General features: G+C 33.4%; 1 protein-coding gene across 6 annotated transcripts in view; it reads left to right on the plus strand.

Annotated features, from left to right (window-relative positions):
* The window catches only part of ZCCHC7 (zinc finger CCHC-type containing 7), a 255,291-nt gene that overhangs the window by 8,386 nt on the left and 223,466 nt on the right, over positions 1-23,439 (plus strand). The gene's annotated exons all lie outside the window — the stretch shown is intronic.

Consider the following 23,439-nt stretch of genomic DNA (forward strand, 5'->3'; position numbering starts at 1 on the left):
AGGTAGCAAGCATGGGGAATGCTTGATACACAGAGGATATGGAATTAGTATTGAGATTTTAGGAACTCTACAGTCACTAAGATAGACTCTGAAAAGCTGTAAGTCTACAGTAGATTATAGGAGAAACCACATCACCAAAGATTGAAATTTTGGTGTGAGCTTTGTCTTCTCTGTCATATATTGCATCTAATCTTGATGCTTATTCCTTTACAAAGTCCCTTTTGTTTCTCTCCCTGTATGCCTAATGCTAGACTCTTGCAGTGAGTGATTTCCTAAATGATCTTTTATATCTTCCCTGCACACTGTTGTTAAACTAGGAGTCTTGAAAGGCCCTTTTGCTCATGGTACTTTACTTTGCTCCAAAACCTTTAATAGTACCCACTTGTTCTCAGAGGAAATGATGGCATTGAATGTAGATCATGCTTTGGAGCCCCAGTACTTGACCCCTTTTTAAAAATTTATTTATTTATTTATTTATTTATTTATTTTTATTTTTAAATTTTTTAAGAGAGAGCACAAGTGGGCGAGAAGGGGCAGAGGGAAAGAGAGAGAGAGAGAGAGAGAGAGAGAGAGAGAGAATCTTAAACAGGGTTCTTGCTCAGTGCAGAGCTTGATGTGGGGCCCAGTCCCACAGCCCTGGGATCATGATCTGAGCCGAAATCAAGAGTCAGACACTCAACTGACTGAGCCACCCAGGGTTTTTTTGTTTTTTTTTTTTGTTTGTTTTTTTTTGTTTTTTTTTTTAGGAGACAAACTGTAGGTTTCCAGGCCATAGGATTTCCTAACTACTTAAATTTGCCCTTGTGGGAAAGCAGCCACAATACCTAAAAAAACAGGATGGCTATTCCAACAAAATCTTATTTATAAAAATAGGTAGTTGGCTCAGTCTATAACAGGCCAGCCCTTAGAAGTTGACAGCAAAAGGAAGAAATAGAGTAGTAGCTAGAACATGTAGTAGAATCAAGTTTTATCAGAATAAGATAGATCTGAAAATGTTTTTAGGTAGAAGGGAAAAAACTTTTGAAGGAGAGATTAAACCTGTTTGATAGATTGAGGTAGTAGGGACCAAGGAAGAGATGGGATCAGGTGTGTATGTCTGAATTAGCCTTAAAAGGGAAGAGGCACACCAGTAACTTCTAAAGTATCAAATAGAGAAGTAGTGAAAAAAAATAAATTCAGATGGATGGCAGATGAGGGGATATATGAGCATGTGTTTGATTTTCTTGAGAAAATGAAAGGAGAATTGGGGGTGGAAGTGGGCAGGGAGTACCTAGGAGCTTTGAGTGCGGAAAGCATGTTTAAGTGCTGTGGGAGATTCTCTTAGGCAGTGGTTCCCAGTATTTTGAAGATGACAACCTTTTTAACTTCACAACGGTTTGTGAAACCCTCCCCCCACATCACTGTAGTTATGTTTATAGTGCTTGTTAGTTGAGAAAATGCGTATTAGCAAAAAGCTGCTGTTTTAGTACTTTCTCACATGACGTTGTGTTTTATTAACCCCAGTATCTGCACATTGGAAAAATGTTAATACATATAGGTGTATATTTCTTTATATAATGCATGCCTCTGGGTATCCATTGTGATAGCTAATTGTGCAGCTCCCCGGGAGTCTGAAGCTCATAGTTGGAAAATCATTGTGCTGATAAATCAATAAGCAAATAACAGGATTACTTAGAAGTAGTATTCATTTAAAATTGAAACAATATGGACTTGCAGTGAACTCACTTTGAAGGATTTCATAATTCCAGTAATACTTGGCAGCCTGGAGCAAGATTATGGAAACCAAATGATCCAGGGTTAGGTGTACGATGGGTCAAAAGCATTTAGCCTGTTCTTTCTTCAACCCTGACATTGCACCTGGTTTCATCAAACACTAATGTGTTGATCATGATCAGCCACTTTTCTTGAACTCAGATTGTCCACCTTGCTGATTTTTCCATTTGGGTATCTTATCGTCATTTCAGACTTAACATACTGAAAAGTTTGATAAATTGAAAGGGTTATTTTTCCACAGAAAGAGGAGCAGGTTAACTGGGAAGTGATTAGCAGTTCTCATTTTGCCCTGAGAACTAAGGTTTTTCAGGACAAAATGAAAGAGGTTAATGAGGGGTAGTGAGAATGGGGGTATAGGGTAGCTATATGGAGTGTGAGCCATATGGAAGTGAGGATTCTAGAAGAAAGGGAATGATAGATTTAGTCAGGTATGTTTTACAGGAGAGAAGAAACGAAGGAATCTAAAGAGATCTCTGGCAAACAATTTTAGTGTTTTCTGTTATTAGCAGATGATAAGAAGCATGGCTGTTACTGCATTTTTGGAGGAGGGGACATTTGTGTTTATTATTAATTGTGGAATTAACATAACAAAATTAACTATTTTAAAGTGTTCAATTTAGTGGCATTTAGTATATTTACAATGTTATGGAACCATCATGTCTATCTAGTTCCAAAACATTTTTAGAACATTATGGATCTTTTTCTTCCCTCCTCTCCCTGATCCTGGCAACCACTAATCTGCTTTCTGTCTATGGATTTACCTATTCTGGGTATTTCATGTAAATAGAACCATCTAATTAATATGTGACTTTTGTGTCTGGCTTCTTTTACTTAGCATAATGTTTTAGAGGTTTATACATATTGTAGCATGTATCATACTTCATTCCTTTACAAGGCTGAGTAATATTCCATTGTGGTGTTACACCACATTTTGTTTATCCGTTCATCGGTAGATAGACATTTGGGTTGTTTCCACCTTTTGGCTATTATGAATAGTGCTACTGTGAACATTCATGTATAAGTATCATTTGAATACCTATTTTGGGTATTATTCTAGCCATATACCTCAGAATAGAGTAGCGGAGATTCCTGTTTACTTTTGAGGAACCACCAGACTGTTTTCCACAGTGGCTGCACCATTATACGCTCCCACCTGCATTGTGTGAGGGTTCCACTTAACTGCATTGCTTTTAACAATGATTTGTGATGTTGTGTATTTCTGTTGTGATGTGCTGGTTTACTCTGTTATTTCTTAGTTTTTTCTCCTAGTATTTTGTTTTTTATACTTTTTACTTATGTTGTCTTATGTTTTTCTAGAATGGCTTTTTTGGTATCACGTTTTTCTTGTATCTTTTCTTCTACTTACAGGTTTTAAAGAAACTGATTCTTGTAAGTGTGTATTCTCTTAAAGTTTAGTGTGTTTATGTGTATAAATTTATAACACCTTTTCTGCAACATTAGTAGCATTACTAATGTTTGGTACAAGACCCAAGTAATTCCAAATACTGTACTTCTTGATTCCCTTTGACATTCATTCAGCATATATTCCTCTTATCCATATTGAAATTTATCCCTTTGCTCCTAGGATGTGTTTTTTGTTCCAACCAAATTGAAACAAATTCTGCAATTCTGCAAATTAACTTGCTTGACTTTTATAAATTCTGACAAATATTTAAATGTATATCTCCTGTTTTATTTCCTTGATCTGCTAATGCCGTAATCCTATTTCTTTTCAGTTAATAAACAATATATTCTGCAGTGATGTTTATCTGAGTGCGTTGTTACTCTCTAATCATTATCCTGTTTGTGAATAGATCTGAGTTCAGTTTATATAATAGTCTTTAGAGAGAAGATTAAATGTTGGTGGAAATTTGTAGAAATTCTGGCATACTTTTGAAATGATTATTAAACAGTAGCAGTAGCTATTTGGTGTGCTGCTCCCCCTTCTCTCCAAACCCCCAAACTATGGCATGTTTAATTTTACTTTTAATGTTTATTTATTTTTGAGAGAGAGCATGAGTGGGGGGAGGGGCAGAGAGAGAGGGAGACACAGAATCTGAAGCAGGCTCCAGGCTCCGAGCTGTCAGCACAGAGCCTGATCTGGGGCTTAAACCCATGAACTGTGAGATCATGACCTGAGCCAAAGTTGGATGCTTAACCGACTGAGCCACTCAGGTACCCTAAACTATGGCATATTTAAAATATCACTATGACAGAAGGGATTGCAGGCTCTTGAGGGCAGGTCTTTTCCATACTCAGAAGCCTCCTTACAATATTTAGAGTACTTCTTGGATATATATTAGTTCTGTATTTATTAGTTCTGTATAGCTAAATGACCAAATATTTATTGAGCATCTACTCTGTAGAATACATAGAGGGGATTTAAGATGATAAAAGACATAGTTTTAGCTTTAAGTGGCTTAGTGTTTCATTGAAGAGACAAAATTTATGTAATACATGTATTATAAAAAGAAGCTGACACTAAGAAGCTAAGTAATTTATGGAAGTCTCTCCTTAATAGTGGGAGTTAAGTCTCTTAAAATCCTGATGGTAGATTAGTTGAAAACTTAACTACCTTAATAAAAATAGAATTAGTGAATTTGAGGTAGTGAATGAATGAAGGAATATGTAAGTACATACATATTTCCCATTTACTATTGTTAAATTTGTAGTAATGAGTGCAGTGCCATTCTTGCTCTATGGAAACTTCAGACTGTCCCCCACTACTTCAGTTTTACTTACACATTTGTTTTGCTTTAATACACAATCAGGCAGGGGCACCTGGGTGGCTCAGTTAAGTGTGTGACTTCGGCTCAGGTCATGATCTTGCAGCCCCATTTCGGGCTCTGTGCTGACAGCTCAGAGCCTGGAGCCTGCTTTTGATTATGTGTCTCCCTCTCTCTCTGCTCCTTACCCACTTGTGCTCTCTTTGTCTCTCTCAAAAATAAACATTAATAAAAAATTTAAAAACACACAGGCAGATAATACACAACTAGGAGGCCTTTTTTCCCCCTACTGTTCTTCCTCTGAATGTTGGATGCGTTTCTGATTTTCTGATTTGAAGTTCTTTTTTTTTTAAACTTTTTTTTAAGATTTTCTTTTTATTTTTCCTTCTCTTTTTTTCACTTTTTAAAAATTGTTTAATTTTTTAAATTTAATTTTTTAAAATTTGCATCCAAATTAGTTAGCATATAGTGCAACAATAATTTCAGGAGTAGATTCCTTAAGCCCCTTACCCATTTAGCCCATCCCCCCCCCCCCCACAACGCCTCCAGCAACCCTCAGTTTGTTCTCCATATTTATGAGTCTCTTCTGTTTTGTCCCCCTCCCTGTTTTTATATTATTTTTGTTTCTCTTCCCTTATGTTCATCTGTTTTGTCTCTTAAAGTCCTCATATGAGTGAAGTCATATGATCTTAGTCTTTCTCTGACTGAATTTCACTTAGCATAATACCCTCCAGTTCCATCCACATAGTCGCAAATGGCAAGATTTCATTCTTTTTGATTGCCGAGTAGTACTCCATTGTATATACATACCACATCTTCTTTATCTATTCATCCAGCGATGGACATTTGGGCTCTTTCATACTTTGGCTATTGTTGATAGTGCTGCTATAAACATGGGGGTGCATGTGTCCCTTGGAAACAGCACACTTGTATCCCTTGGATAAATACCTAGCAGTGCAATTGCTGGGTCATAGGGTAGTTCTATTTTTAGTTTTTTGAGGAACCCCCATACTGTTTTCCAGAGTGGCTGTACCAGCTTGCATTTCCATTTAAGATTTTATTTTTAAGTAATCTCTGCACCCAACGTGAGGCTTGAACTCACAACTCTGAGATCAAGAGTCACATGCTGTCTCTACTGAGCCAGCCAGGGCCCCTGGTTTGAAGTTCTTGATTAGCTTCCTGAGGTCCCATTGAGGCCTTAGGGATGTAACACTTATGTAACGTGCTCAGCCTAGCCTTCCTCAGTACATGCAGTTTTATGATGAGGGCTTTGCTTATAATAAATTCATGCGAGATCATCGGCTTTCAGTGCTTGTTGTATCTGGCTTCCTGCTCTTTTTACTGAGGGATGTAGGAGTTTATTTCTAAGGTATAGGCTTCATTTCCTTCACTCTTTACTTTTTCCTAAGGATTTATATAACTGCCTGTTCTATCATTTGTTTTCCTTTTTGAAATTCTCACTCTTTACTTTCTTTCTTTTATTATCTCCAGTACTGTGACTTGCAATTCTCATATATTAGAAAGGTAGAGCTCCTGGTTGAAGAAAAGATGCGCCAAGGGAAATTAGCATGTTTCTTAATTTGTGAAGAGGATGTCAAGTTTGGGAAGGATTATTACGTAAGATAGCCAGATGATGGGGAGAGACAATAAGTGCTATAGGAATTGTAGAGGCGTAATCAGCCACTTATTTTCCTGCATAGAGAAGGGTTATTAATAGCACTGGGAGTAATTAGTAACTTTTTGTTAGTTTTTTGTTTATTATAGAAAATTTGAAGCATATAAAAATAGAATGTTACAATGAATTCAGTGTCTCATAGCCTAACTTATGACTAGTCTTTTCTCAGTTATAACTGCATACTCCTGTATTATTTTGAAGCACATCATAGCACATTTTGTTCATTCATATATATGTGTATCTATATTTCTTTTTTTTTTAAGTATTTATTTTTTGAGAGAGAGAGAGAGAGAGACAGAGCATGAGCAGGGGAGGGGCAGAGAGAAGGAGACACAGAATCCGAAGCAGGCTCCAGGCTCTGAGCTGTCAGCACAGAGCCCCATGCACGGCTTGAACCCACAAACCATGAGATCGTGACCTGAGCTGAAGTTGGACACTCAACCGACTGAGCCACCCAGGCGCTCATGTAATATTTTTCAATATGTATTTCTGAAAGGAAAAGTTTCTTAAGAAACATAATCTTATCATTATCACACCTAAACAAATTACCAGTAATTCTTTTATTATTAAATACCCAGTCAGCATTCAGATTTCCTTTCCTGGCTCTTAATTTTTTTTCTTACAATTTATTTGAATCAGATCCATTTATTATAATTGGCTGATAACTTAAGTGTCCTTTCTAGATTCCGCTTTTATTTCTTTATTCTCTTTTTTTTTCCCCTTGTAACTTATTTGTTGTATTGGTTGTCCTGTAGAATTTTCTGTAGTCTGAATTTTATGGTATTGTTTAACATACTCTCCTGTGTCCCTGTGTTTCTTGATTAAATTCCGGTTTCTCTCCCTGTGGTTATGTTATCAACTAGATACATGGATAGGTTCATTTGTCTTATTTTGCTTTGGATATGTTTAATTTTTAGTTTTGCTGTTTATAAATTTAATTTGTTTTATAATTATAAAGATGTTTATAATATCCAGATTTAAGTCAATAAGACAAGGTAAAATATATTCAGAGAAGTCTACCTTCTACTTTCTATTCAAGTCCTCACCCTGTTCTTGCCATTCCCCTTATGGGTAATTATTCAGAGAAAATTGATGGTATGTCCTTATATAAAAAAAAAATGTAAGCAAATATGTGTATGTCTTTGAAATCTTTCTCCCCCTTCTTAAACATTAGCATACTATTCACAATTTGCTTTACCCTCCCCCTACCTCCTCCCGTTGGCAATATAGCCTGGAGATCAGTCCATTGTACAGTATATGTAAAGATAGTCCTCATTTCTAGGACTCTGGACTATTTTGGGTTGTCTGCACTACTCCGAGCTGGATACATTAGGCATGTAACATACTTTTTAGAAGTGAATGAATGGTGATTTAAAGTATTTGATGAATGAAATACTTTTGCAGTCTTAAAATGTATTTTAAACACATGTAACAATCTAGTTGCACTTTCACAAGCTTGCTTTATATTTATTCCTGGTCTTAATGTTTGTTTTTCATTTAGTAATTTTGAAAGATTAAGCAAAAAATTAGATTCGGATTTTTTTTTTCAATTTTTTTTTTTTTAACGTTTATTTATTTTTGAGGCAGAGAGAGACAGAGCATGAACAGGGGAGGGGCAGAGAGAGAGGGAGATACAGAATCTGAAACAGGCTCTAGGCTCTGAGCAGTCAGCACTGAGCCTGACGCGGGGCTCGAACTCACGGACTGTGAGATCATGACCTGAGCTGAAGTCGGACGCTTAACCGACTGAGCCACCCAGGCGCCCCGAGATTCGGATTTTAAAAAGAAATAACTTTTGAAGAATGAAGAATATAGTATTTTTAAGAGTTGAAGAAGCTGTATTAGTTCCTAGTATGTAATTGTTATGTTAGAGAATTTTATGTTAATATAGAGCTCATTCAATATGTACAACTTGACACATCGTTTCTTTATCAACATTTGCCACATAGTGGATATCTAGCAAATTTTAGTTGAATTTATTTATTTTTTTAAACTTTTTAATTTTGAGAAAGAGAGACTGAGCATGAGTAGGGGAGGGACAGAGAGAGAGGGAGACACAGAATCCAAAGCAGGCTGCAGGCTCTAAGCTATCAGCACAGAGCCCGATGTGGGGCTCGAACTCATGAACCTGAGATCAAGAGTCTCATGCTCTGTTGACTAAGCCAGCCAGGTGCCCCAATCTTGTAGTCGTTTTTGTGTCAGGTCCCTTTACTCCCCCAAAATATGCACATAAAAGTTTTGGTACCATTTCAGAGGATGAAGAACTCATCTAGAGGTAATTGCTGAATCCCTGGCATTTATTAAGCACTCAACCAAGACTTGATAACTAATTAAAATTTGAGTAGAGTGGGTTACCTATTTGAATTTCAGTTTTCTGGATAAGTCATATTTTATTTTATCTGGGTCTGTACAAATGCTGTTTTTTTCTATCTGGATCATTTTCTACCTTGCCTGGCTGATACCTACTCATCCCTTGGGTGCCAGTTTAAAATTTAATTCTGAATGAGGTGACCTATAGGCCCTCAATTAGTGGTAGTTATTAGATCTGTTATAGCTCCTCAGTTGACTGGTTGTGACTTTGGGTAACTTAATTTCAATATTGGTAAAATAATGATTTTGTTTCATTAAAGTTATAAAGCTAAAGTGAGACAATGAATAGACTAAATTAATGTAATAGGAAAATATTTTGAAAAAAATTCTTCTAACTACAGGATCACTGTGGCAAGCATGGGCATATGGCTTCCACTTGGTATTTTGAATTCAAAGTTCTCCACTTTTTGTGGACCCAAGTTGCTTTTGAACATGTCTCTAGTATGGCACTTTCCTTAAATAAATTTTATTTGATTTGGTGACATTTTAGTTAAACTAAATCTGAAATCTTAAAATTTGTCCAGTAGTTACCTCCTGGATACTTACAATGTACAAGTTACTGTACCATTTGGGTGTTGAGATTCAAGAATTGCTATGTAGTCTCTGCCTTGAGAAGCCGTAAAATGCCTGATGATATGGAAAGTTCACTGGAACACCAGAGTTAAATACATTTCTACAGATACAAGAGATGCTCCAGCATAGTAGACAATCATTTCCAGATTCATGTAACAGATCAAAAACAATTACATGTATAGGCAAAGTATAAGACTGAATTGCAAAGTAGCCTTTTGAGCTGGGTCTTGAAGAATGGATAGGATAGGTTAAATGCAAGGGGGAAGAATAGAAGCAGAAAACCCTCATAGAAACTTAAGACTGTATGGTACCCCAGATGCTAAATTAATGGTTTAATATTTGGGTTGGTATGATTAAATATTTTAATAGCATACCTTTTTAGTAGCTGTCTCAGCCTAAGTGAGAAAGGGTATTTGTGTTTCATATATGTTCTTCGTATGTGTCAGAATGCTTTTGGAAGATTTTTTTTTGGTCATTATTTTGTTCCACCTTTTCTGCTTGTTTATTACTTGTGTATCTTCTCCTTTCCCTTCAAAAAAAATTGGATGTTTTATGCAACTTTATGGCAGGTAGAAAAATTCTCTCAAATGGGCCAGGTGCTGTAAGGTTAGCAAAGGACATGACCAGCTATTTAAAGTATATATTTTATACAGGGCTGTTCAGGGTAGAGCATTTCTTAAAATAAAACTGGCTCCTCATAGCTTGTGTTCTTTACTATCTTCTAACATAGGGAAGGGACACATTCTGTTCGTTTAGGAACATTCATAAATTAAACTTTACTTTCAATACTCTTCAAATCTTTAAGGTAGTGTCCCTCCCCCCTCTTGCGTTTATCAGATAACAAGTCAGCTTAATTTCAATAAATAGTTTCTTGAGAGACCTTTTAGAGCATAAGGGTGGGTTGCCATTTGACATATTTCTCATCGATGTATAGTTTAATTTCTGCCTTATAATTGAAAAATGGCCACATGCTAGAGTTCAGTGACTGAGGGCGTCAAGGAGCTCCCTCCCTGATGTTTTCAGCTTTTGTAAGCCTGAACTACACAATTCGTAAAGCTGCTTTTGAACTGTGTCTCTAGTTGTAGCATGTCACCTTACACTTAACTATTGTAAGGGCATCTTTTTATTTAATTTCTAATTAGCATAATGACTTGAGCTGTGTTATTCACTGTTCCATGGTGAAGTTGTCATAGGGAGAGAAGAAATAAAAATGTTCAATTTCAACTTTACTTGTGAATGGAGTGAAGTTTGAAAGCCTTTTATGGCTATTGTTCAGCGGACTGAAAATCTCATTAGAAATTCCAGAAATGCTAAGGCAGCTTTGGGTTGGATTTTAATAACATTTTGGAATGTTGATATTGTATGTTGCTAATTTCTGTGATTTCCCTTTTGATCAGCAATTTAGGTATGCATTCTTCCAAAGTCAGTTTATGACTTTGAGTCTAAATTCATTACAGTAGCTTTTCTTTTCAACAGCGATAAGTACCTAGGAAGCGAATTAAAGTTTTACCCTTTTTTTGACATTTCTTTTAGATACTGATTTGATTTTCATATAAGATATACTAAATTTATTGGAAACTGCTTAATAGGAGAATAACATATATATTTATTGAACTAATGACTAAGTTTAGTGGCCATTCAAATATTATTCATTATCCACTGTTTTACATTTTTGGGGGGGGGGATGGAGAAGCATAAAATTAGATGGGCAGGCAACATTTTCATTCTTATCTGCAGGTCATAGGAACTTGAATCCTGATGTCTGGGTAAAGAGTATTGAAATGTAATTTTCACGTAGCTGTTTGCTATAAAAGTAATGTGTTGCATATAGTGATCACTTGTCTAAGAAGTAAGTGTAATTTATAGACAGTAAATTTTTTTATGGTCAGAAAGTAAACTTGACGTTAACTACATGTGATCAGACTGTAAAACATCGTTCAAAAGAAGTATAGAATGGAGAGCATTTACTCTTTTTTCCCTTGTAAGAATAAAGACCATTCAGATAATTCATGTCTCTAAGTAGGAGATCTTGTTTTTAAGACTTTGCTAAATTTATATTTAATTTCAAAGTAATTTACTAATCTCTTGCCAACACAGTCTTGGTTATTAACACTTAATGAAGTAAAGTATTAACCTAATGGAAGTTTTTCAGCCAAAATATTTTACCCTTTCAATCATTGTTTATCTTTGTTTTGTTAGAAATTATTGTCATGGTTAAGTTTTTGGCATTTTGAGTTACTTGCCAGATTGTTGTTGATTCTACTGGTAATAAAGAAATAAATACTTTAATTGAGCATGCACCATGTAGAAGGACACATTTTTCTTTTTAAATTATACAAATATGCTTAAGAATATGTAAAGGAATAGCTTTGACTTGTTTTTTAGCGTTTGAATCTTGCTCTGATAGCATTAGCTCTGGATAGATGTAATTATGGGGATAAAAAAATAATTGTTGTAATATAGATTTGGATTCAAATATAAATGTAATGTAGTGATAGATTATTTAATAGTGAATCTTGTCTGTTAAGTGTGTAGTTTTTATTTCTATGATATTTTTACCTTAGAATTTCAGCTTTTGACATAGTTTTGAAAATTGGCTAACCATGGACTTGAGAGCATCTGCTGTTACTTTCATCTTTTGCAAATACATTTTAAGGGAAGACAGCATAATTCTTTAATGAGAAAATAATTTGTACTCCTACCTTTTGTCTATATATATAGTTAACTTATAATTACCTCAAGTTGAAAGAATGGCTATTTAGAGCTATTTATTGAAAGTGTTTTTATTGGCAATTCCCTCGAAGTACTGAGGTCACATTTGGTTTTGCTTTGTCACTCAATAGTGCCTGTACAGAAGAGGAAAAGCCCAGATTTCTAGAATACTTTTCAGTACTGTGTCCATATTTGTAGTTAATGAGAAATTCTAAAGATGTAGGAAATAGACTGGTCATGGCTAATAAGTTTGTTAAAGTAATGGAAAAATTATACTTAGAAAAGTCAGGTGAGAAGAATTCAGGACACAGAGGGAAATGACATATAAATTTAACCGAATGAAGGAGGTTTTAAAGAAAAAAAATGCAACCCCAGTGATCCTGTAAGTTACTTTTTATATTGTACTAGTCATTTATTAGTGTTAAATGGTCTGATTTAAACAAAAGTGAGCTTTTGTGAATGGTTTTATTTAGAAATAGCATTACTTTCCACTTTTAAGGAAGATTTTAATTACCAGTAAAATTTCAGCATTCTAATAAGTACTTGAAAAATTACCTCACTCTTATATAATTAGTATTTTGCTCTTCATTCCATCCCCTCTATCTACTCCAGCTCTTTTGGTTTGCTTTAAAAATGGTATAAATTTTGTGGGAGAATAAATGTGGCTTAAGTATTGCTGTAAATGTGTTGTTTTAATCTAGTATGATTGGTTTTTATGTGTATGAAGTACTTACCTCAAAAGGTGCATAGTATTCAATCTAAATGTTTCTGGAAAGGTGAGTTACTGGTAAAAATTCATCAGGTCCTAAGTTGTGGAATACTTGTATTGGTTCTTAATACTATGACTGTTTTGGTTGTTGTAGAAGTCCCTTAATTCTTCTGTTTGAGATGTTGTAGTTCGGGAAATTTTTTTTATGATTGTATTTAATTGATGAACTGCGACGGTTGTATCACAGATCATCTGATTTTCAAGCTCGTTTGGTTAAACTAACTTTGGCATATAGTTCTTTGCAGGGCCGTCAAAGGGGAGTTGTGTTGAGCTTGTGTGATTGTGCCACCACTTAGGTACCATCAGCAGCGAAGGGTCTTAACTGACTTTTCTTCCTTTTGTTAAATCGTTAAGTTGCTTTAACATTATTTAAATTTAGAAGGGATAGAGTTGTGAAGCATATTTGATTTGCTGATTCTCAATTTTAGCAATAAGAATCTTTTCCTTTAGATCTGTCACAAACGTGTGTTTTGATTTAAGTGGGGAAAAACTTAATCTTTATGATATAATTTGGATGTAGTTATTATTTTTTAAAATTAGTAAAACTAATAAAGTTTGTTTGGAAATCTCAAAAGATCTTTAGTCGGGTACCTGCCACCTCAGCAGTCCCTTTTTATCTCTGCAGATTTCCTTGCCTATTGTGGCCGTTTGCTCTAATTTAAATTTCCCATGGCTTTGGGTTGCAGACTTGGTTTTCTGCAAGAGTGCCCATGCTTACATGGTCATATATTCTGGGGGACTTTTCCACTTTTTCTTTTTTGTTATTTTGTTGATTGCTAAAGGGAAAGAGGTTTTGTTTTGTTTTGTTTTTGACTTGTTTCTTTGTTTTGATCTTTCTTCCTTAGCCCATCTATTTGTGTTTTGTTTTGTTTTGTTTTGCAGATTGGGAAGAATTATTGTGTGGACTTAGATCCATGGGGACTAGCAGGGAAAAACTAATTTTGTTCTTGGTTTTGTTTTCTTAATAACAGTAGCAATTTAATTTTTGAGCCATTGAGAAGCTCAAAAGATATGTTAGCTTTATGTATGAAATTGATAGAAAATTATTAATCCCCAAATTTTCTATTTACAATCGTTCCACTGTTGGAATAAAAATGTTATAGTTGAACTAAGTAAATAACTAGAAATACTAATTAGCTGGAAGTAGCTGTTAAAAATTTTAATTTAAATAATTACTGTATATTCAACAGATATTCATAGGAAATCAGTTACTTCTGATATGTGATTTATCTTACATTCAGTTTTTCTTGTCCATGGTAATGTATACATTCAAATAGATGTATGAATATACATTTGCTTGGGAACACACATTTTTAACCTGACTAGATCTTAAAAGTGCCTGTTCCTTCAAAACATGCTTGTTTTTCAAATGTGAAGTATTTTGTTTAATGAAACAACTTTATGCTGCTGAATGTTAAGTCCTTGGAGAAGTGCTGTGGCAATTAAATATTGAGTGATTTGTTACTGCTGTAAGGGAAAAGAGAGATCTCTAGTCCTAACATCTCCTCAAAATATTTTTTCATTAATATCTGAAGACTTTAAAAATAGCAAATTAGCGTGGTCAAAGTTACTTCTATTTTACATTAGTTTTTTGAGGGTGCATCATACAGTAGCATTATTTAGCTGAATTTTATATCAACAAACTCCTATAAGGTAATTAAAAGGTTTGTTTTAGCATTTAAAAATTGTAATAATTTCCTAATATACCATGAAAAATGATGTGATATACTATTAATAGGCTAAAAGAACTTTCTAATGTTGATAGAATGAAAAAACAATTAATTTTGATATGCATAATTTTAGGGTTTTTTTTTGTTGTTGTTTAGTTGATTATACACCATGGCAGTGAGGTATCTAGAATTCCCTTTCTGGATGTCTGTTAAGTACTTTGGGAATTGGGGTGAGGGCAAGCCTTTTTTTGGTGTCTGCTAATTGTAGTGTTTTCTTGTGGATTTTAGTGCTCCTAGAATATGAAACTGATTGGTACAATTTGTTATTACCAAGAAACAAGTAACATTATTGAACTTTTGTTTTATGTAACTGATTTTCTAGGTAGTTAATACTTCACATTTTGATTTCTATCATATGACTCTCAAGCAGCAATTTCTTTTAAAATCTGTGAGAGTTTCAAACTATGAAGAAAATGTATCCTAATAGTCTAATTAGCTATGTTTTTCCATGGCAGTTAATCTTTTTAATTCCTACGCTTTCATCATAGTTATAGAGGCTTCATAAGTTTGTAAAATTATTCTTCCTAATTCTGATTAGTATTTTGAAAGGTATTCTATAAGTTTATACTTGATATTTATATGTAATTACTGAGAAACATAACCTCTAAAATATATTCACTTCTTATATAATTTATTTCTCCTGTATTATATATAAAATATATATTTAGAGGTATTTTTAGTATTCCTATCGAATCAGGATATAATCTGTGATATGAAAAGTTATCTGAAAGTGTGCAGCTTTAAAAATAACAAGGAATTCTTCTGTTAGCACATTTTACTAGTTTTACAAACATTTGTGTAAAATGTCACTAGTTTTTGAAGCTCATGGCACATGTTTTATTGTGTGTAGCTTTAGTAGGAGAACACTGTAGAGCCAAACTTGAAATTTATTAAGGAAAGAACAAACTGGTAAAGTGTTTTCATGCTATTAAAAAACTTCACAGACAGTTGTCAGACAACTTTTTTTTTTTTTTTTTTAAGGTCATCATTGCTTGATGCCCTTTTTCCAGTCTTTATTTGAAACTCTCATTTTATAGGTTTTCTTGTTTGTTCTTTCTCTCCCTTTTTCTTTTGGTAGTGGTGGGAAGATTCTTTTAAAACTGAGTGGCTAAACATGTAACTATTCAAGTATAATGGAAATACTTTTATTCTTGATATGTTTTTAGGCCAGAAAATGTTGTGAAGGTAAGCCAATGAGGGTGAAATTACACTGTATAGTGTGGAAACTTTAGCTTTAGTTTTCTGTTTAGAAAAGTAGACTCTGATTAGGGCTTTAAATAGGGATTGTTTGTGAAGTATTTTGTAGTTCTCATTGTGTGGTAAGTTTGAGGTGTTTTTGTGTTTCAGTGTTCTAGTTGATTGTTGGTATTTCCTGAAAAATCTTATACTCTGAAAGAGAGAAGATAGGGAATAAGAACAGAACAGCCCTGGGGAGAAAGAAAACTTTCCCCAAATGCTGCCACCTGACAGGTGGAGAATTATATGCCCTTACAGATTTTCAAAACATAGAGGGCTGGAACACTGTGTTTCTAAGAGTTCACTTAAACTTTGACATATTCACAAAGTTTGATTGGGATGAGTATTAAAACTTTGACTCTGGCTTTATCCTAAATTAATTTAAGCCTTTACAAAATTAATGAAACAATGCCTTGAGGCTAATTACTAATGATCAGTGAAGTCATCGTGTTTAGTTAATAGTTCTTTGTAGTATTGTTTGATTTTATTCATTTAGCTTAATATGATAAGCTAAAATTATAAGAGTACAGAAATTGAATTATGTAAAAATAATTTTGCTGTAGAGGCAAAGGAGTCTTGGTATGTACTAATTTTATTTCTTTGTGGTATAAGGACTTCTGTTGGCTTTTAATATATAGAAAATGTAGACCTTTTAATTTTAAATACTGCCATAAATTAACTGGAGTTGTACTTTTTTAAAATTGTAAAAACTTGAGGCAAATATATAAAATATGCTAGTGCTGATTTGTTAGATTTTCAGGGATTGGACTTTGTGAAATAAGAATAAGGTCTGGAATTTTATGTTAATTAAGGAAATATACTTAATTTAAAAGTACTAATATTAGAGAAATCTTAGAAGAAACCTTAGACAAATACTAGGAATATTAGAGAAATACTAGAGAAATCTTGTTAAGTATAGTAAATCCATATCCATAATTATTTTAAATGATTAATTAGAAAGGAATGATTAAGAGATGCTAATATACTCTTTGCTGGAAGTCAAACTGTTTTGGAAAAAAAACCACGAAAGGGAAGAAGTAAACTGCTTTCAGTCATATTTATATCATTTTGACATTGTATGTTATTCGTGGATTCATGTCACAAAAGCCTGCAAAACTTCACACAGGAATTAGGTGTTTTAGATCAGTAGGCTTGCTGAAAATTATTTTGTGATAAACCTAGAAAAATTTATATATGGTATTTTTCTCATTTATCAGTGATTCATCTTGGTGCTTTGTCTAAACTTCAGTCTTGTCAATTTAGACATAATATTAGATGTTTTAGAAATGTATTTCCAGTAATATGTTATTGCTTGGGTATATCCTTGTTCCAATTACATTTTGTCCATTTGTGACATTTTATCAGCCAGCTATTACTATTTTATTGTTCTTTTTGCATTGTTGTAAGGTACAGACTTCAAGTCTAGAGTAAGAGCTAGGGTATGTTACAGTGTGTATGACCATTTCTAATTTGACCTGTTACTGTAAAGAAGGCTAACAAGTGTGTATGACTAGCCCACCCCTTCTGGAGCAGTTGAAAACAGGCCTCAGAAGACTCAAAGGAATTCTTTTAACTCCTAGCAGGGCCACGGGGTCAATGTCAGATTTAGTCATGCTGTTATTTTAGCCCAGTGGTCCAGAGAGATGACTGAAAAGTGAGTCTTTTATTTCTTTTTTTGTGTGGTTATTAACAGGATTAAATGTAAGCCATTGTGTACTTAGTACCAATTAGTTTCTCATCTGAGAGGTTCATTATGATTTTTTGTCAGCCTTCGTCTTGTAATATTTGTTTCATTGTTTGATTAGTTAAGGGGCTGAATGGACTAAAGAAAAGTTTAATAGCAGTGCTTTTAAATTCATTGAGAATTTTAGTAAGTCAACTTTTCAGATATGTAGACCTTGATTGAAAAATGGACCACGTTGAAAATTGGCATGGAAGAATGTGGAGTTCAGTAAATTGTTAAAAATTTTCCTTTTCCAGTTGTATTTTTCTTCAGTCTTAAAAACAGACTATATTATATTAAATAATGCTTTCATAGTTTTCGAAGTCTGCTGTGTTCTTAAACATATTTCTAAAAATTATCTTCAGTTTGCTGTGAATATGTAATTACTGCTTGGGAGGCACACACATCAAAACACTCCCAAATTTAAAAACTCTTTCAATTTGTAGATTAGAAACAAAGATTGAGCTATTAAAAACAGAACATAAGAATTCTAGACTAAAGAACATAAGAATTCTAGACTGAAGAATTCTTAGAGTAAACTAAATTGTTAGGTGAAACAAGCCTTAATTTAAAGGGAAACAGCTTGAAAGTTGATTCTACATGCTGTTCTAAATAAATGAAATACATAGTTGTGAGAGAGAGGAGGAACATGCCTAACCCTTAACTGCTTATTAAAATTGGTGGTTTTTTTTTTGATCCTTGACTTAAAAAAATTCTTACTAAAATGTTTCCTTGAGTAACAGTCCTCATTTAAAATATTGAAATATTTCAGTATAATTTTGGATAAAAATTGTTCTTACAAACTGGATTGGAGGTGCTGATTTCAATTAGAAGTAAGGAATATAACCCACCATTAAAATAGGATAATTATTTTGTTAGTAGGTAATTATCTGGGACAGTAGGTCTTATATCCTGTTGTTGAAGTATACAGTATACATTTTCATATGCATTCACTTTTAAATAAAAAAAAAGGCTTGACATCAAGTTTTTTTATACGTTAAAAATTATAAATATTAATTACATATTTTTATTTTTTTAAAGTTGTATGTAAAAATGTGATTTTTATTTTTTATGAAAATAAGACACCAATAAAAATATAAAAAATACAGGAAAGTATGAAGAGCATAAAGATAGCCACAATCCAGCCTATCAGATAGACCCACTAATAACATCTTTGGGTAAAGTTTTTCTCATGGGAATATCCATATAAATATGTGCATATATAGAATCTTAAACTGCATGTACAGTTCTGTATCTTGTACTTTTCACTTAATACCATAAGTATGTTATCATTAAAATATTCTAGGAAAATACAAGTTTTAATGACTGCATAACATTACAACTATATGCATCATAATTTATTTGACCTTTCTCCTCTATTTTGTGGGGAGGGCAGCATAAAAAATACTGCAATAAATACCTTGAACATTTATCTTCGTGTGTGTTCTTATGTTCTTATGTAGTTCAGAGTGCGTGATCCAAACCCATCACTTTCTGGGGAAATCTCTTTGAACATCAGCCCTTAACGACCATGTTATATGCCTTATGGTCAATACTAATTTCAAAAGTGTAATTACTATTTTAACATATTCTTTTAGCTTGATTTATCTCATCTTGTTTGATGTGCTATATATAGATATAATACCTTTAGTTACTGATAAAATTTTTTTCGTACCTAGATTATTTTATTGTAGGAGTTGGTTATATAAGATTTTATGATCCAAATAATTATGGTGCATATAGATTCTGATATACAGAGTATTTTTTTCTCAAATCGGTTTCAGACATAGTGAATTTATAGTGCTTGCTTCTTAGTATTTGTATATCCAATTTTCTGAGAAACACATTTCTTTTAAGTCAGTATGTATGCTATTTTTCTTACTTTTCTCTTTAATTGTAATTTGGAAAAGGATGTAGATCCTCCAAATGAGAAACCTTATTTCTGACCATATTACCATGACTGTATGGCCATATTACCAAATTATACCTGCTTTATTATTGCCTACCAATCAGTCTGTCTTTACTTTCCCTACTTCTGTTTTTAAAATAAAAATGTGTAGTAGCTGTATTAAGTTACTGGAAGATTCTTTTTTTTTTTCTCTCCCTCACCCCACGTTTTAGGTATATGGTGTCCATTGGAAGATGCTTAATTAATAGGAAATAGGTCAGTAGTAACTTCCTCTGGTGATTTGTTGTTCATCAAATATGAAACTAGTTTCTTTTAAGAGAGAAATGCAGTTTTTGCTGCTCAACATTCCCACAAGATCTTTGAAAAATAGGAGAGAAGTCTTTAGTATAATGGCCTTATAATATGGAAAGGTGTAGATTTTAAAATAAAAATTTATTTTATTATTTTGCATTTGACTTCAGAGGAAGTTGAAGTATGTATGTTAAGTTGAAAATCTGACTCGATATCAAGTGCTCTGATGGTCATATAATTTAAAATTAGTGAGTACCTGTACTGATTGACCTTTTTAAATTTTTAAATATTTAAAACGCAGTGAATAACATCAGCAGTTTGCAACTTCTCTTTTAAAGTGGAATTAACTTTAGGTAGCTAATAGAGTAGGTTCAGAATTTAATATTCAGGTAACTGTAGGAAGTAAAGGTGAGGTAAGGGACACGGTGTCCTACAGATAATTCTTTAAGACTTCTGTTTCTTTAGCATCTTTTAATGTAATAGTTGCTGTAGTAATATATCTGTTTCGTAAGTAATCGTACCGTTAATAACATTTAGCCCCATCCCTTGTTATTGCTACCTCAACACCTTTAAATTAGGCTGTTTTAAAAACAGTTTTGTGGAAGTTTGGGAATTTAAGGTAATAGTATCTAATCTTAAATCTACTACAGAATACTCTTTCTTTGTAAATAAAGTTCTAGGGATAATGGACATTGTAATGTAATTGAAAAAATATTTTGTCTCATAAAAGCTACTTTTATTTCATGCTTTGTTTTTCTGTCTAACCAGGTGAGGCCTAACAAATACAGAAAAAAAAAAAAGGCCCCACAAAAACACTTTGTTGAAAGTTTTTAAATATTGTCTAACATAGAGATATGGGTATGCTATTGTATTTATTCCATAAATTGCAACACAAAGTTACAAAAAAAAATAAAATAAAACTCCCAAATATCTAAATCCTAAGAAGATGAAGCTGAGTGGAGAGTAGAGAGTGAATAGGATATAGAGATCTAGTATTTGAGTCCGCTAGCTAAATTTTATATCCAAAGCTTTAACCTTTTGGGCTTTTCCATTTCCTACAGTGCAAATGACTTTCTTTTGTAAAAGGCATGACAATCATGGTAGGATTAAAAGTAATAGCTCATATAGCACTTTTTATTAGCATCTAAGGAACCATCTGTATTTGAGTTACTATATAGAGACTTAGAATTGATTATTTTTTTATGGCCTTTTAATATAGACCAAACCTTTGTGGCTTTTGAAAGGAAGAGAAAGCATTATTTTATTTTAACTTACTGTATTTGATGAGTTTTATTTCATTTTGCATCAAAGGTACTATATAGATCCTTATTCACAAAATAGTCATTTATATATTGTGATTTTGTTGGTTCAGCAGGCCCATTGACCACTTAAAAACATTTAGGCTTTAAAATCATTACCATTTATCAGTGAATTTTTGATACATTGTAACATATCAGAGTTTCATTACAAAGGAATTTTTGCCTTTTTTTGGTAAAGCTGGTGTATAAGAGCACTGATGCTAATGATGTGTATATTTGTATCTTTACTGACTTTTTCCTGGTATCTTAAACTATTTGTGATGGTCTCTTCATATGGAGAAGGAAGAAAAAAGGCTAGACTTTGTTCTGTTTTTTTAATCTTCTAAGCATGTTGTAGGAATTGAATTGTAAAGTCTGTAAACTTTTGATTATTTATGATAGTGATTGGGAACAAAGACCTAAATAATCTGAAACAGCAAATAATAGCCAAAGGAATATAATCCATATCTATTAATTCAGCCAACAAGTAAATAATCAGGGCCTTGTGTGTAAGGTGTGCTGATCCATGTAGAGATGATACCAGGTATAGACCCAGACCTCAAAGATCTGATAGTTTAAGAGAAGAGACAAGAGATGGGTAGAATAAGAGAGCTGTTGGGGTACAGAAAAGGAAAGACTGCTTTCATGAGGGAAGGGGTATGTGAGGAAGATAGAATATGTTGTGTGATTATGGGAACGGCAAACTTTTCTTTGTGTTTTGAATAAGGCAGTGTTTCTCAGACTAGGTTCCTCAGACTCCTGGGATCCATTTTCAAGGGATAGTCTTGGAGTTTTAGAAGAACTGTTAAAATTTGTATGGTCATGTTGATTTTTTAAAAAAAGTACCAGTTATAAAGATAACACTTTGCAGTGATAATTCACAATTGAAAGACATTTGCTGTAGGATGAGACATCAGTTTCTTAAGTCAGTGTTTCTCAATTTGGGATTTGTGGACTGATTTGAAGTTGAAGAGAACTTTTCTACAGTGGTTTATACCACTTTCTTGGAGAGTTTGAGAAACCAAAAAAAAAAAAAAAAAAAGAAAGTTTAAGAAACAAAGGCTTAGACCAATATTTTGTGCTCTTTGGGCCACATTCAAATTGATGGCAGGAAGTAGGTAGCCCAGAAGTATGTGGGTAGTAAGGGGATCCACTTTGGGATTTAGTTTTTTTCTGGAGACAAGGCAATTCAGAAAGGTAGCTGAGAGAGTTCACTGTAAATCGCAAAATTCTTTGAGCTTTTTGTAAGCCACTACCATTTAGGATTTAAATTGGTGGCAGTACTGATGAATGGGCACAGCGTATGTGATTTTAAATAATAATGGACTGTGAATTTATTAAATGAAGGGTAAAATTCCTAAATATAGTCTGAACATAAACTAGACCTGTTAAAATGGTTTCTGTGGTAAGCCTTCTATTCTTTTTTAGTTCTAAAGAGTACCTTATACCGTAGCCAAAGCCTTTGTGTAATTGATTATTTTGGGAGTCCGATTTTATTATCTGCTTATAGTTTTGCAATAAGTTGACAGTTTAATTTCATTAAAATTAGTTAAACCTACATTGTTTTGTAGAGGATAGAATAGAATTTTATTTCATTAATTAGGGAGAAACGCATAAGGAATAAACAAGTACTTTAGTTTGTTGTCTTTATAAAGAAATTTGGGTAAATTGAACATGGTAAATTTAAGAATATCTGTATCAAACATTGCAAAAATTTTGAGAAAAAATACTAGAGAATATTTCCCTCTTCTTTTTTTTAGGGATAAAAATAACTGTGTCCCTCCACCCCTAAACAAACAAACAAACAAACAAATAAAATTGACCAAAGTAAGAATTAGATGATGACTTTCAGTTCCTTATATTTTTCTGAAACTTATCCGGACTTTTAGATTGGGAAATTCCTGAGAATACTGTTATTACCTGGAGAAAAGACTATTTGCTCACATCATACATTGAATAATTTTGGTTCTCTGTAGCTTATTTTCTTTAGAGTGCTTTGCATGTAATATGCTACTTTGAGGACATTGTATTACCATTTGAGGTTCTTAATAGTTCATTTGTCAGCTTGCCTTTATATAAAAATATATTTAATTCGCTTTGACAGATACTTTAAATAGCAAATGGGAAACACATAAATTTAGCATTGCCATGTTCTCTTTTGTTTTTGCCTTTTCTTATTTTTTAAACTCTAAGCAATTTTAAGGATTTCTCATAATTTCCTGTGCAGAGAAATTCCCTGAAACATTAAGAAGCTGCTAAAAGACTCAAGCTCTGAAAGAAGTCCCAAAGATACATCACTGCTTGACTGCAAACATTTTTAAGAAGTCACTGATTATAATGAACACAGCCTTTAATGGCAGTTTTTCCTCTCCTTTTCAGGAGAATGTGACAGTGTGTCATTAAGGTTTTAGAAATGAATGCTCCTGAGGAAAGGAGGATCCCCAGGACTACAATGATGCCCAGTATGTGGCCGTGGGATTCTCAGTTGGGCTCTTTTTAGGTTTTTAATCAGGTTGGAGAAGGGGGATGGAGAGGAAGGGAATGGGACTAGACTGGAGCTTTGGGACACCTGTACACCAGTACAGTTTACTTTCTCATTGATCTCTTTAAATGTTGAATTTGTAGGGTCTAATGGAGAAAGGTAAACCAAATTC

This window comes from Panthera leo, chromosome D4 (genome assembly GCF_018350215.1).
Source record: "Panthera leo isolate Ple1 chromosome D4, P.leo_Ple1_pat1.1, whole genome shotgun sequence".
In the NCBI taxonomy this organism is placed as follows: domain Eukaryota; kingdom Metazoa; phylum Chordata; class Mammalia; order Carnivora; family Felidae; genus Panthera; species Panthera leo.